Source organism: Hordeum vulgare, chromosome 4H, assembly GCF_904849725.1.
Source record: "Hordeum vulgare subsp. vulgare chromosome 4H, MorexV3_pseudomolecules_assembly, whole genome shotgun sequence".
NCBI classification, from domain to species: domain Eukaryota; kingdom Viridiplantae; phylum Streptophyta; class Magnoliopsida; order Poales; family Poaceae; genus Hordeum; species Hordeum vulgare.
The window spans coordinates 61061622-61076343 of NC_058521.1; positions in this window are offsets into that span (position 1 = coordinate 61061622).

Genomic DNA, 14722 nt, shown 5'->3' on the forward strand with positions numbered 1-14722 from the left:
GTGAGGACCCGTTCGACTACGTCGGTTCGTCTGCTTCACGGAGGCATTCTTCTTCCTAACGGGATCTCAGGCAAGATGACCATTGTTGGAAATATGCCCTAGAGGCAATAATAAAATGGTTATTATCATATTTCCTTGTTTATGATAATCGTCTATCGTTCATGCTATAATTGTATTAACAGGAAACAGTAATGCATGTGTGAATGAATAGATCACAATGTGTCCCTAGCAAGCCTCTAGTTGGCTAGCTCGTTAGTCAATAGATGATCATGTTTTCCTGATCATGGACATTGGATGTCATTGATAACGGGATCACATCATTGGGAGAATGATGTGGTGGACAAGACCCAATCCTAAGCCTAGCACTAGATCGTATTGTTCGTATGCTAATGCTTTTCTAATGTCAAGTATCTTTTCCTTTGACCGTGAGAGTGTGCAACTCCCGGATACCGTAGGAGTGCTTTGGGTGTATCAAACGTCACAACGTAACTGGGTGACTATAAAGGTTCACTACGGGTACCTCCGAAAGTGTCTGTTGGGTTGGCACGAATCAAGATCGGGATTTGTCACTCCGTGTGACGGAGAGGTATCTCTGGGCCCACTCGGTAGAACATCATCATGAGCTCAATGTGACTAAGGAGTTAGTCACACGATGACGTGCTACGGAACGAGTAAAGAGACTTACCGGTAACGAGATTGAACAAGGTATAAGTATACCGACGATCGAATCTCGGGCAAGTTCTATACCGACAGACAAAGGGAATCGTATACGGGATTGATTGAATTCTTGACATCGTGGTTCATCCGATGAGATCATCGTGGAGCTAGTGGGAGCCACCATGGGTATCCAGACCCCGCTGATGGTTATTGGCCAGAGAGGTGTCTCGGTCATGTCTGCCTGTCTCCCGAACCCGTAGGGTCTACACACTTAAGGTTCGATGACGCTAGGGTTATAGGGAATTGTTATACGAGATTACCGAAAGTTGTTCGGAGTCCCGGATGAGATCCCGGACGTCACGAGAAGCTCCGGAATGATTCGGAGGTAAAGATTGATATATAGGACGGATGGTTTCGGACACCGGAAGTGTTTCGGGCATCACCGGTAACGTACCGGGACCACCGGGACCAGCGGAGGTGGTCCCGGGGGACCACCGAAGGGGGGCTGCGACCCAAGAGGTGAGATGGGCTAAGTGGGGGTGGGAACCAGCCCCTAGTTGGGCTGGTGCGCCTCCCCAATCAGCCCATGGCGCAGGGGAAAGAAAAAGAGGGGGGGGAACCCTAACTTAGGTGGGCCTTAGGCCCACCAGAGGGGTGCGCCACCCCCTCCTCCCCATCTGGCCGCCACACCCCCATCTGGGAGGGCTGCCGCACCCCCTAGGGTGGGAACCCTAGGGGTGGCACCCCCTCTCCCCTTCCCCTATATATAGTGGGCACTTTTGGCCTTTGGAGGACACAGTTTTCCCTCTCCCTCGGCGCAGCCCTGCACTTCTTCCTCCTCCTCTCTGCCGGCGCTTGGCGAAGCCCTGCCGGGAGACCTCGTCTCTCCACCAACACCATGCCGTCGTGTTGCTGGACTTCTTCCCCAACCTCTCCCTCCTCCTTGCTGGATCAAGGTGCGGGAGACGTCACCGGGCTGCACGTGTGTTGAACGCGGAGGTGCCGTTGTTCGGCACTAGATCGGAATCACCGCGAGTACGACTCCATCAACCGCGTTCTAGCAAACGCTTCCGCTTAGCGATCTTCAAAGGTATGAAGATGCTCTTACCCCTCTCTCGTTGCTGGTCTCTCCATAGGAAGATCTGAACATGCGTAGGAAATTTTTTGAATTTATGCTACGTTTCCCAACAGTGGCATCCGAGCCAGGTTTTCTATGCGTAGATTCTATGCACGAGTAGAACACAAAAGTTGTGGGCGATGGTTTGTCAATTTGCTTGCCGTTACTAGTCTTATTCTTTTCCGGCGGTATTGTGGGATGAAGCGGCCCGGACCGACCTTACACGTACGCTTACGTGAGACTGGTTCCACCGACAGACATGCACATCGTGCATAAAGGTGGCTAGCGGGTGTCTGTCTCTCCTACTCTAGTCGGATTGGATTTGATGAAAAGGGTCCTTATGAAGGGTAAATAGCTTTGGCATATCATCGTTGTGGCTGTCACGTAGGTAAGAAGGCGTTCTTGCTAGAAACCCAAATCAGCCACGTAAAACTTGCAACAACAATTAGAGGACGTCTAACTTGTTTTTGCAGGGTTTGACATGTGATGTGATATGGCCAAAGTTGTGATGTTGCATGTATGATGTATGAGATGATCATGTTATTGTAATAGGTTTCACGACTTGCATGTCGATGAGTATGACAACCGGCAGGAGCCATAGGAGTTGTCTTAATTTATTGTATGAGATGCAACGCCATGTGCTTGCTACTTTTACTTCATTGCTAACGGTTAGCCATAGTAGTAGTGATAGTAGTAGTTGGCGTGACGACTTCACGGAGACACGATGATGGAGATCATGGTGTCACGCCGGTGACGATGATGATCATGCGATGCGTGAAGATGGAGATCGAATGAGCAAAGATGATAATGGCCATATCATGTCACTATATGATTGCATTGTGATGTTTATCATGTTTTACATCTTATTGCTTAAAACGACGGTAGCATAATAAGATGATCCCTCTTAAAATTTCGAGAACGTATTCCCCTAAGTGTGCACCGTTGCGAAGGTTCGTTGTCTCGAAGCACCACGTGATGATCGGGTGTGATAGATTCTAACGTTCGCATACAACGGGTGTAAGCCAGATTTACACACGCAAAACACTTAGGTTGACTCGACGAGCTTAGCATGTACAGACATGACCTCGAATACAAGAGACCGAAAGGTCGAACATGAGTCGTATGGTTGAATACGATCAGCATGAAGTTGCTCACCATGGTGACTAGTCCGTCTCACGTGATGATCGGACACGGGTTAGTCAACATGGATCATGTATCACTTAGATGACTAGAGGGATGTCGATTTAAGTGGGAGTTCATACTTAATTTGATTAAATGAACTTAATTGTCATGAACTTAGTTTAAAAGTTGTCTTTATAAATATTGTAGATGTCCAACGTCAACCTCAATTTCAACGCATTCCTAGAGAAAAACAAGCTGAAAGATGATGGTAGCAACTATGCGGACTGGGTTCGCAACCTGAAGCTCATCCTTGAAGCAGCTAAAAAGGCTTATGTCCTTAATGCGCCGCTAGGTGACCCTCCTGCTCCCGCAGCAGCGCAGGACGTTCTAAACGTCTGTCAAGCGCGGAGTGATGACTACTCTCTGGTCAGGTGTGGCATGTTATACAGTTTAGAAACGGGGCTCCAAAGACGTTTTGAGCAACACGGGGCATATGAGATGTTCCAAGAGCTGAAGCTAGTTTTTCAAGCTCATGCCCGTGTCGAGAGATATGAAGTCTCCGACAAGTTCTTCAACTGTAAGATGGAGGAGAACAGTTCTGTCAGTGAGCACATACTCAAAATGTCTGGGTTACACGGTCGTCTGACTTCACTTGGAGTCGAACTTCCGGATGATGCTATCATTGACAGAATCCTCCAGTCTCTCCCACCAAGCTACAAAGGCTTTGTGCTTAACTACAACATGCAAGGGATGGAGAAAACCATTCCCGAGTTGTACTCGATGCTCAAGTCTGCAGAAGTAGAAATCAAAAAGGAGCATCAAGTGTTGATGGTCAACAAGACCACTAGTTTCAAGAAAGGCAGGGGTAAGAAGAAATTCAAGAAAGACGGCAAAGCTGTTGCCGCACCCGGTAAGCCAGATGCCGGGAAGAAGAAAAAGAACGGACCCAAGCCTGAGACTGAGTGCTTCTACTGCAAGGGAAAAGGTCACTGGAAGCGGAACTGCCCCAAATACTTAGCGGACAAGAAGGCCGGAAACGTAAAAGGTATATATGATATACATGTTATTGATGTGTACCTTACCAGCGCTCGTAGTAGCTCCTGGGTATTTGATACCGGTGCTGTTGCTCACATTTGCAACTCAAAGCAGGAACTGCGGAATAAGCGGAGACTGGCCAAGGACGAGGTGACGATGCGCGTCGGGAATGGTTCAAAGGTCGATGTGATCGCCGTCGGCATGGTACCTCTACATCTACCGTCAGGATTAGTTTTAAACCTTAATAATTGTTATTTAGTACCAGCTTTAAGCATGAACATTGTATCAGGGTCTTGCTTAATGCGAGACGGCTACTCATTTAAGTCAGAGAATAATGGTTGTTCTATTTATATGAGTGATATGTTTTATGGTCATGCTCCGCTGGTGAATGGTTTATTCTTGATGAATCTCGATCGTGATGTTACACATATTCATAGTGTGAGTACCAAAAGATGCAAAGTTGATAATGATAGTCCCACATACTTGTGGCACTGCCGCCTTGGTCATATCGGCGTTAAGCGCATGAAGAAGCTCCATACTGATGGACTGCTAGAGTCTCTTGACTTTGAATCATTTGACACATGCGAACCGTGCCTCATGGGCAAGATGACTAAGACTCCATTCTCAGGAATAATGGAGAGAGACTCCGACTTATTGGAAATAATACATACTGATGTGTGTGGTCCAATGAACGTTGAAGCTCGCGGTGGTTATCGTTATGTTCTCACTCTCACCTATGATTTGAGTAGGTATGGGTATATCTACTTGATGAAGCACAAATCTGAGACGTTTGAAAAGTTCAAGGAATTTCAGAATGAGGTTGAGAATCAACGTGACAGAAAAATAAAATGTCTACGATCTGATCGTGGAGGAGAATATTTGAGTCATGAGTTTGGCACACACCTAAGAAAGTGTGGAATCGTTTCACAACTAACGCCGCCTGGCACACCGCAGCGCAACGGAGTGTCTGAACGTCGTAATCGCACCTTATTAGATATGGTACGATCTATGATGTCTCTCACCGACTTACCGCTATCATTTTGGGGATACGCATTAGAAACTGCAGCATTCACTTTAAATAGGGCACCGTCTAAATCCATTGAGACGACACCGTATGAACTATGGTTTGGCAAGAAACCTAAGTTGTCGTTTCTTAAAGTTTGGGGCTGCGATGCTTATGTGAAGAAACTTCAACCAGAAAAGCTCGAACCCAAAGCGGAGAAATGCGTATTCATAGGATACCCTAAGGAAACTATTGGGAATACCTTCTATCTTAGATCCGAAGGTAAAACCTTTGTTGCCAAGAACGGATCCTTTCTAGAGAAAGAGTTTCTCTCGAAAGAAGTAAGTGGGAGGAAGGTAGAACTTGATGAGGTAATTACACCCCCTCTCGAACAGGAAATTAGCGCAGCGCAAGAAGTTGTTCCTGTGGTGCCTACACCGACTGAAGAGGAAGTTAATGATGATGATCATGAAGCTTCGGATCAAGTTACTACTGAACCACGAAGGTCCACAAGGGTACGCTCCGCACCAGAGTGGTACGGCAACCCTGTGATGAAAATCATGTTGTTAGACAACGGTGAACCTTTGAACTATGAAGAAGCGATGGCGGGCCCGGATTCCAAGAAATGGCTTGAGGCCATGAAATCCGAGATAGGATCCATGTATGAGAACAAAGTATGGACTTTGGTGACTTGCCCGATGACCGGCGAGCCATAGAAAATAAATGGATCTTCAAGAAGAAGACTGATGCAAACGGTAATGTAACCGTTTACAAAGCTCGACTTGTCGCAAAGGGTTTTCGACAAATTCAAGGAGTTGACTACGAAGAGACTTTCTCTCCCGTAGCGAAGCTGAAATCAGTCCGAATCATGTTAGCAATTGCCGCCTTTTATGATTATGAAATTTGGCAAATGGACGTCAAAACAACGTTCCTTAACGGGAATCTTAAGGAAGAGTTGTATATGATGCAACCAGAAGGTTTTGTCGATCCTAAAGGTGCTAACAAAGTATGCAAGCTCCAGCGCTCCATCTATGGACTGGTGCAAGCATCTCGGAGTTGGAACATTCGCTTTAATGAGGTGATTAAGGCGTTTGGGTTCATACAGGTTTACGGAGAAGCCTGTCTGTACAAGAAAGTGAGTGGGAGCTCTGTAGCTTTCCTCGTACTATATGTGGATGGCATATTGTTGATGGGGAATGATATAGAGATGTTGGAGAGCATAAAGGCATATTTGAACAAGAGTTTTTCAATGAAGGACCTTGGAGAAGCTGCATACATATTAGGCATCAAGATCTATAGAGATAGATCGAGACGCCTCATAGGTCTTTCGCAAAGTACATACCTTGACAAGATACTGAAGAAGTTCAATATGGAAAACTCAAAGAAAGGGTTCTTGCCAGTTTTGCAAGGTATGAGATTGAGTAAGACTCAGTCGCCGACCACGGCAACAGATAGAGAGAAGATGAGTTCTGTCCCCTACGCTTCAGCCGTGGGCTCTCTAATGTATGCCATGCTGTGTACCAGACCTGATATAAACCTTGCGATAAGCTTGGTAGGGAGGTACCAAAGTAATCCCGGTGCAGAACACTGGACAGCGGTCAAGAATATCTTTAAGTACCTGAAAAGGACTAAGGAAATGTTTCTCGTTTATGGAGGTGACGAAGAGCTCGTCGTAAAGGGTTACGTCGACGCTAGCTTCGACACAGATCCGGATGACTCTAAGTCACAAACCGGATACGTATATGTGTTGAATGGTGGGGCAGTGAGCTGGTGCAGCAGCAAGCAAGAAGTCGTGGCAGCATCTACATGTGAAGCGGAGTACATAGCTGCTTCAGAAGCGGCTCATGAAGGAATTTGGATGAAGGAGCTCATCACCGACCTTGGAGTGGTTCCAAGCGCGTCGGGTCCTATGACACTCTTCTGTGACAACACTGGAGCCATTGCCATAGCCAAGGAGCCCAGGTTTCACCGGAAGACGAAGCACATCAAGCGCCGCTACAACTCCATCCAGGACCATGTCCAAACTGGAGTGATAGATATTTGTAAAGTACACACGGATCTGAATATTGCAGACCCGTTGACTAAACCTCTTCCACGAGCAAAACATGATCAGCACCATAATGCTATGGGTGTTCGATACATCACAATGTAACTAGATTATTGACTCTAGTGCAAGTGGGAGACTGTTGGAAATATGCCCTAGAGGCAATAGTAAAATGGTTATTATCATATTTCCTTGTTTATGATAATCGTCTATCGTTCATGCTATAATTGTATTAACAGGAAACAGTAATGCATGTGTGAATGAATAGATCACAATGTGTCCCTAGCAAGCCTCTAGTTGGCTAGCTCGTTAGTCAATAGATGATCATGTTTTCCTGATCATGGACATTGGATGTCATTGATAACGGGATCACATCATTGGGAGAATGATGTGGTGGACAAGACCCAATCCTAAGCCTAGCACTAGATCGTATTGTTCGTATGCTAATGCTTTTCTAATGTCAAGTATCTTTTCCTTCGACCGTGAGAGTGTGCAACTCCCGGATACCGTAGGAGTGCTTTGGGTGTATCAAACGTCACAACGTAACTGGGTGACTATAAAGGTTCACTACGGGTACCTCCGAAAGTGTCTGTTGGGTTGGCACGAATCGAGATCGGGATTTGTCACTCCGTGTGACGGAGAGGTATCTCTGGGCCCACACGGTAGAACATCATCATGAGCTCAATTTGACTAAGGAGTTAGTCACACGATGACGTGCTACGGAACGAGTAAAGAGACTTACCGGTAACGAGATTGAACAAGGTATAGGTATACCGACGATCGAATCTCGGGCAAGTTCTATACCGACAGACAAAGGGAATCGTATACGGGATTGATTGAATTCTTGACATCGTGGTTCATCCGATGAGATCATCGTGGAGCTAGTGGGAGCCACCATGGGTATCCAGACCCCGCTGATGGTTATTGGCCAGAGAGGTGTCTCGGTCATGTCTGCCTGTCTCCCGAACCCGTAGGGTCTACACACTTAAGGTTCGATGACGCTAGGGTTATAGGGAATTGTTATACGAGATTACCGAAAGTTGTTCGGAGTCCCGGATGAGATCCCGGACGTCACGAGGAGCTCCGGAATGATCCGGAGGTAAAGATTGATATATAGGACGGATGGTTTCGGACACCGGAAGTGTTTCGGGCATCACCGGTAACGTACCGGGACCACCGGGACCACCGGAGGTGGTCCCGGGGGACCACCGAAGGGGGGCTGCGACCCCAAGAGGTGAGATGGGCTAAGTGGGGGTGGGAACCAGCTCCTAGTTGGGCTGGTGCGCCTCCCCAATCAGCCCATGGCACAGGGGAAAGAAAAAGAGGGGGGGAACCCTAACTTAGGTGGGCCTTAGGCCCACCAGAGGGGTGCGCCACCCCCTCCTCCCCATCTGGCCGCCACACCCCACATCTGGGAGGGCTGCCGCACCCCCTAGGGTGGGAACTCTAGGGGTGGCACCCCCTCTCCCCTTCCCCTATATATAGTGGGCACTTTTGGCCATTGGAGGACACAGTTTTCCCTCTCCCTCGGCGCAGCCCTGCACTTCTTCCTCCTCCTCTCTGCCGGCGCTTGGCGAAGCCCTGCCGGGAGACCTCGTCTCTCCACCAACACCACACCGTCGTGTTGCTGGACTTCTTCCCCAACCTCTCCCTCCTCCTTGCTGGATCAAGGTGCGGGAGACGTCACCGGGCTGCACGTGTGTTGAACGCGGAGGTGCCGTTGTTCGGCACTAGATCGGAATCACCGCGAGTACGACTCCATCAACCGCGTTCTAGAAAACGCTTCCGCTTAGCGATCTTCAAAGGTATGAAGATGCTCTTACCCCTCTCTCGTTGCTGGTCTCTCCATAGGAAGATCTGAACATGCGTAGGAATTTTTTTGAATTTATGCTACGTTTCCCAACAATCATCTCCCCAGATACCATTACTATCATTGCCATGCTAGCATTACGGTTTCTATCGATTATGTCTCGTTGCCTACCACATGTTAAATATCAGCCTCTCAACAATGCCATGAAAACCTTCAACCTGTTCGACCTAGCAAACCACTGATTGGCTATGTTACTGCTTGCTTAACCATGTTGTTAGCGTTGCCAGTTGCAGGTGTAGTTGCTTCCATGTGAAAACATGGGTTCCTTGTTATATCACCTTATTAAATGCTATTTAATTTAATGCACCTATATACTTGGTAAAAGGTGGAAGGCTCGGCCTTTCTAGCCTGGTGTTTTGTTCCACCTTTGCCCCCTTAGTTTCGGCTACCGGTGTTATGTTCCATAATTGAGCGCTCCTAACACGATCGGGGTTGTTATGGGGACCCCCTTGATAATTCTTTTTAGATTAAAGCTGGTCTGGCAAGGCCCAACATTGGTTCTACATTTACCCAACATAATAATTCTGATAATACTGAAATGCATAGGGAGTTAGCGCTACCCGAGGAGTAATTTTACATAAACAGGGGGCCAGTGCTGATGGTGTTGGTACCAAACGGTCTGCCTACGGGGCCACCGTGAGGAAACTCGAGGTTTGGCAATCGTAGCTAGTTCTATCCACCGTGTCCTGAGAACGAGATATGCGGCTCCTATCGGGTTCATCGACACGTCGGGCGGCCTTGCTGGATTAGTTTTACCTTTGACGAGATATCTTGTGCATCGGGATTCCAGTGATGCTTTGGGTAATCTCAGAGTTGATGTTTTCCACTAAGGAATCCGACGAGATCACGAGTGTCGTGATCGAGGATTTCATTGCGGCTTGTGGTAATTTGTGATGGACTAGTTGGAGCACCCCTACAGGGTTAAATCTTTTCGGAAAGTCGTACCCGCGGTTATGTGGCAACGTGGAAACTTTGTTTAACACCGGTTCTAGATAAGTTGAAGTTAACTTTATTAAAACATGCCAACTGTGTGCGTAACCGTGACTGTCACTTTCGTGAGATCCTTCTCCGATCGAGGACACGGTGGGGTTATGTCTGACGTAGGTAGGTGTTCAGGATCATTCATTTGATCATCAGCAGTTCACATCCGTTATGCGTAGATCTGCCCCTCTTATTTCTTGTACTCGTAAGTTTAGCCACCTAATATATGCTTAGCTGCCGCTGCAACCTCACCTCTTAACCTTACCTCACCTATTAAGCTTTGCTAGTCTTGATACCTTTGGAAATGAGATTGCTGAGTCCCCAGTGGCTCACAGATTACTACAACACCAGTTGCAGGTACAGGTAAAGGTTACTTGACGCGAGCGCGTTGATTGTTCATTTGGAGTTGCTTCTTCTTCTTCTTCTTCTTCATCGATCTAGGATGGGTTCCAGGTCGGCAGCCTGGGATAACAAGGATAGACGTCGTTCTTCTTTTCTCGTTTGTTTTCATCCGTAGTCGGACCCTGCTCTTCATCATGATGTTTATGTATTGTACTGCTGTGACTCTGATGTAGCTTGTGGCGAGTGTAAGCCAATTCTATATATATCTCTCTTCTTTTCAGTACATGTACTTGCAACGATATCCATTCTTGTGACACGACGAGATGCGCTTCTATACCTGACGAGGCCTTCGTGCCAAATTGAGGATAGGGTCGCATCTTGGGCGTGACATGCCGGTAATTGGAACGCCCAATTCCATGCTCAAATCGAAAAGATAATTGCAAACAAAACTCCCCCTGGATTGTTGTTGGTATGGACGGCACCCGAGGATTCGGCTAGCCGTGGAGTGTGATTGATCGGTGGTGGGGGAGTCAAAACTTTACTTTTCTGTTTGGGAACTGCCTATAGTATGTGTAGCACGGAAGATGGTGAAAAATCTTGGTCATCACGTTGACAATGAGAGCATACCTCAAAATTATTTATCTCTGTTTTAAAAGCTTGAGCTCTGGCACCTCTGCAAATCAATGCTTCCCTCTGCGAAGGGTCTATCTATTTACGTTCTGTTGAGTCATCCTCTTCTTATAAAAGGCACCAATTAGAGAGCACCTTTGTCATTTTCATGCTTTGCTATTAACTGATATTGAGTATGACTGTGATTGGAACTTCTTTGCCATGAATTACAATGTTCAGTCAGCCCTTGGTCTTTGAAGGTGCTCTGCATTTATGTTTTGCGGTCTCAGAAAGAGCTAGCGAGATACCACCTGTTCATATTGCTTCATGATTGTTTTGATTGAAGTGTTGACGTTTGAAACTTATTATTATTGCTCGCTAGTTGGTTATGCCATTGATATGAGTACTTCATGAGACCTATATGTCATTGCTTATGTGGTTAGATTATGATCTTGCTGAAAATCTGAATATGAGTTAGACATAATTACAACAACAAGATCAAACAGAGTTCGTAAAAGTTTTTCTATTGTATCTTTCAGTTTGTCAACTGAATTGCTTGAGGACAAGCAAGGCTTTAAGCTTGGGGGAGTTGATACGTCTACATCGTATCTACTTTTCCAAACTGTTTTGCCCTTGTTTTGGTCTCTAATTTGCATGATTTGAATGGAACTAACCCGGACTCACGCTGTTTTCAACAGAATTGCCATGGTGTTGTTTTTGCGCAGAAATAAAAGTTCTCGGAATGACCTAGAAAATTACGAGGATTTTTTTGCGGAATATTTAAAAAATACTCTCGCAATAATCAATTGGAGGGACGGAGCCAGGAGCTCACAAGCCCACCAGGCCCCCCCTAGCCGGGCCTGGCAGGCTTGTGAGCCCCTCGGGCTCCGCCGCCTCCAATTCCAGCTCTATATACCCCCTTCGACTGGAAAAATATCAAAGAGAAGAGTTCATCGCGTTTTACGATACGGAGGTGCCACCACCACCTGTTCTTCCTCTGAAGGGCAGATCTGGAGTCCGTTCTGGGCTCCGGAGAGGGGAGATCATCACGGTCGTCATAACCAACCATCCTTCATCGCCAATTCCATGATGCTCTTCACCGTTCGTGAGTAATCTCATCGCAGGCTTGCTGGACGGTGATGGGTTGGATGAGATCTATCATGTAATCGAGTTAGTTTTGATGGGGATTGATCCCTAGTATCCACTATGTTCTGAGATTGATGTTGCTACTACATTGCTATGCTTAATGCTTGTCACTAGGGACCGAGTGCCGTGATTTCAGATCTGAACCTATTAGGTTTCCATCAATATATGTGTGTTCTTGATCCTATCTTGCAAGTTGTAGTCACCTACTATCTGTTATGACCCGGCAACCCCGGAGTGACAATAGCCGGAACCACTCCAGGAGATGACCATAGTTTGAGCAGTTCATGTATTCACTTAGTGCTAATGCTTTGTTCCGGTTCTGTATTAAAAGGATAACCTTAATATCCCTTAGTTTCCATTAGGACCCCGCTGGCACGGGAGGGATGGACAATAGATGTCATGCAAGTTCTTTTCCATAAGCACGTATGACTATATACGAAATGTATGCCTACATTACATTGACGAACTGGAGCTAGTTACATATCTCCCCATGTTATAATTGTTGCATGATGAATGTCATACGGCATAATTATCCATCACCGATCCAATGCCTACGAGTTTTTCCTACTGGTCCTTGCTACGTTACTTTGCCGTCACGGCTGTCATTGCTGCTACTGTTACCGTTCCTACCGTTGCTATCACACTACTTTGCTACTGAAACTTTGCTACAGATACTAAATCTTTCAGGTGTGGTTGAATTGACAACTCAACTGCTAATACTCGAGAATATTCTTTGGCTTCCCCTTGTGTCGAGTCAACAAATTTGGGTTGAATACTCTACCCTCGAAAACTGTTGCGATCCCTTATACTTGTGCGTTATCAGACATCTGCAACAAGTTCAAGGCGGAACAACAGAAACCTGCTGGGTTGCTACAACCTTTACCGGTTCCCCAGTGGAAGTGGGACGACATATGCATGGACTTCATTGTCGGACTACCCAAGTCGACAAGAGCCAATGATGCTATCTGGGTCATTGTGTATACACTCAAGAAAGTAGCCCACTTTATCTCGGTAAAGACCACTTTCAACGCAAATCAGCTAGCACAACTTTACATGTCCCTGATAGTCAGCCTTCATGGAGTACCCAAGTCTATCACCTCAGATAGAGGCTCCCTATTCACCTCGGCATTCTGGCTACGACTACATCAAGCTTTGGGAACCATGCTGAAGCATAGCACAAAGTACATCTACAGACTAATGGACAGACACAGAGAGTGGACCAGATATTGGAGGATATTCTTCGGTCACGTGCTCTCGCCCATGGACCCCAATGGGAAGATAGCCTACCCTATGCGGAATTCTCCTACAACAACAGCTATTAGACAAGCCTGAAGATGTCACCGCTTGAGACATTATACAGACGAAAGTGTCGCACTCCATTGAACTGGTCTCACACATGAGATAGTCGCATCTTTGGTACGGACTTGATGCTGGAGGCTGAGAAACATGTCAAGGACGTTCAGGAGCGCCTTCGAGCAGCCAAGTCCTGCGAGAAGAGTTACTATGACCCAAAGCACCGGGAAGTGACCTCTGAGCCCGGGGAGTATGCCTACCTCCGAGTAACCCCCATGAAAGGAGTAAAGAGGTTTCGCACACGGGGAAATCTCGCAACAAGATACATTTGTCCCTTTCCAGTGATCGCTAGAAGAGGCAGAGTGGCATATCAGTTGGAATTACCGTCAGAGTTGTCAGATGTACACAATGTCTTTCACATCTCATAGCTAAGGAAGTGCATTGCACCAACAATCAAGCACGCAAATATGAGTGAGCTAGAACTAGCTAAGGATTTGACCTATGAAGAGAAACCCGTCCGGATTTTGGATGAGATGGAAAGGACTACCAGGAGTAAGGTACTCAAGTTTTATAAGGTAATATGGGAACACCATACCGAGGAAGAGGCTACTTGTGAAAGAGAAGATTTCATGTCGTCCGCATATCCATACTTGTTCCCCGATAAACCGAATCTCGAGGACGAGATTCATTCTAAGGGGGTAGGTTTGTGACACCAAGATTTTTGCAACTTTTCTTTCCAAAACCTTTTGGGTTTTACTTGCAAACCTGGTGGATTTTCAAATCTTTTCAACTAAGTTGGATTTGTGAGTCTCTGAATTTTTCCAAGTAACCCCAAACCCTCCTCCTCTTGCCAAAACCTTTCTACACCTCTCTTGGATTAATTTTCAATATTTAATCCTTCCCAATAATTCTTTTCTTTTATTTGGGGAATTATGGCATCACCATGGGTTGTGAAGCAACTTATAGTTTGGATGATCTATAAAGCCCCAAACTTTTTCCACATCTTCTGATCATCATATAATTCCAAAGTCTCCGAAAATATTTCCTTGCCCAATATAAAATTTTGGCCAGAATAATTATTTCTTTTATGACCAGAATTGCCCCATTGTGAAGCAACCCCATTTTTCCTATTCCAAAAAAATCCCAATAAATTCCCCAAGCTCCTAGGGATCCTATCTAGCCACATTATGCAAAAACATCAGCTGGTCCAGTACAAATACTGAGCAGGAAAACTCTATCAAGTTTCTGCTGATTCTGAACCTTTGTGAAGGAAGTACCAGTTAGGGGTGCACAAATGATCTACAATTTTTATGGCATGTGTGCACTACCAAATAACTTTTCTCCACCAAGTTTCACCCTTAGTAGAGCATGCATGTGAGTTCCTCAAGCTCATTTCCGTTCTGGATCAAAATGGTGGTTTCCAAAGGAACCATGTTCATTTCTTCTTTAAACTTTATCAAACTTTGCCAATTTGAAGTCCTTGCAAAGCTGATAACCCCACAC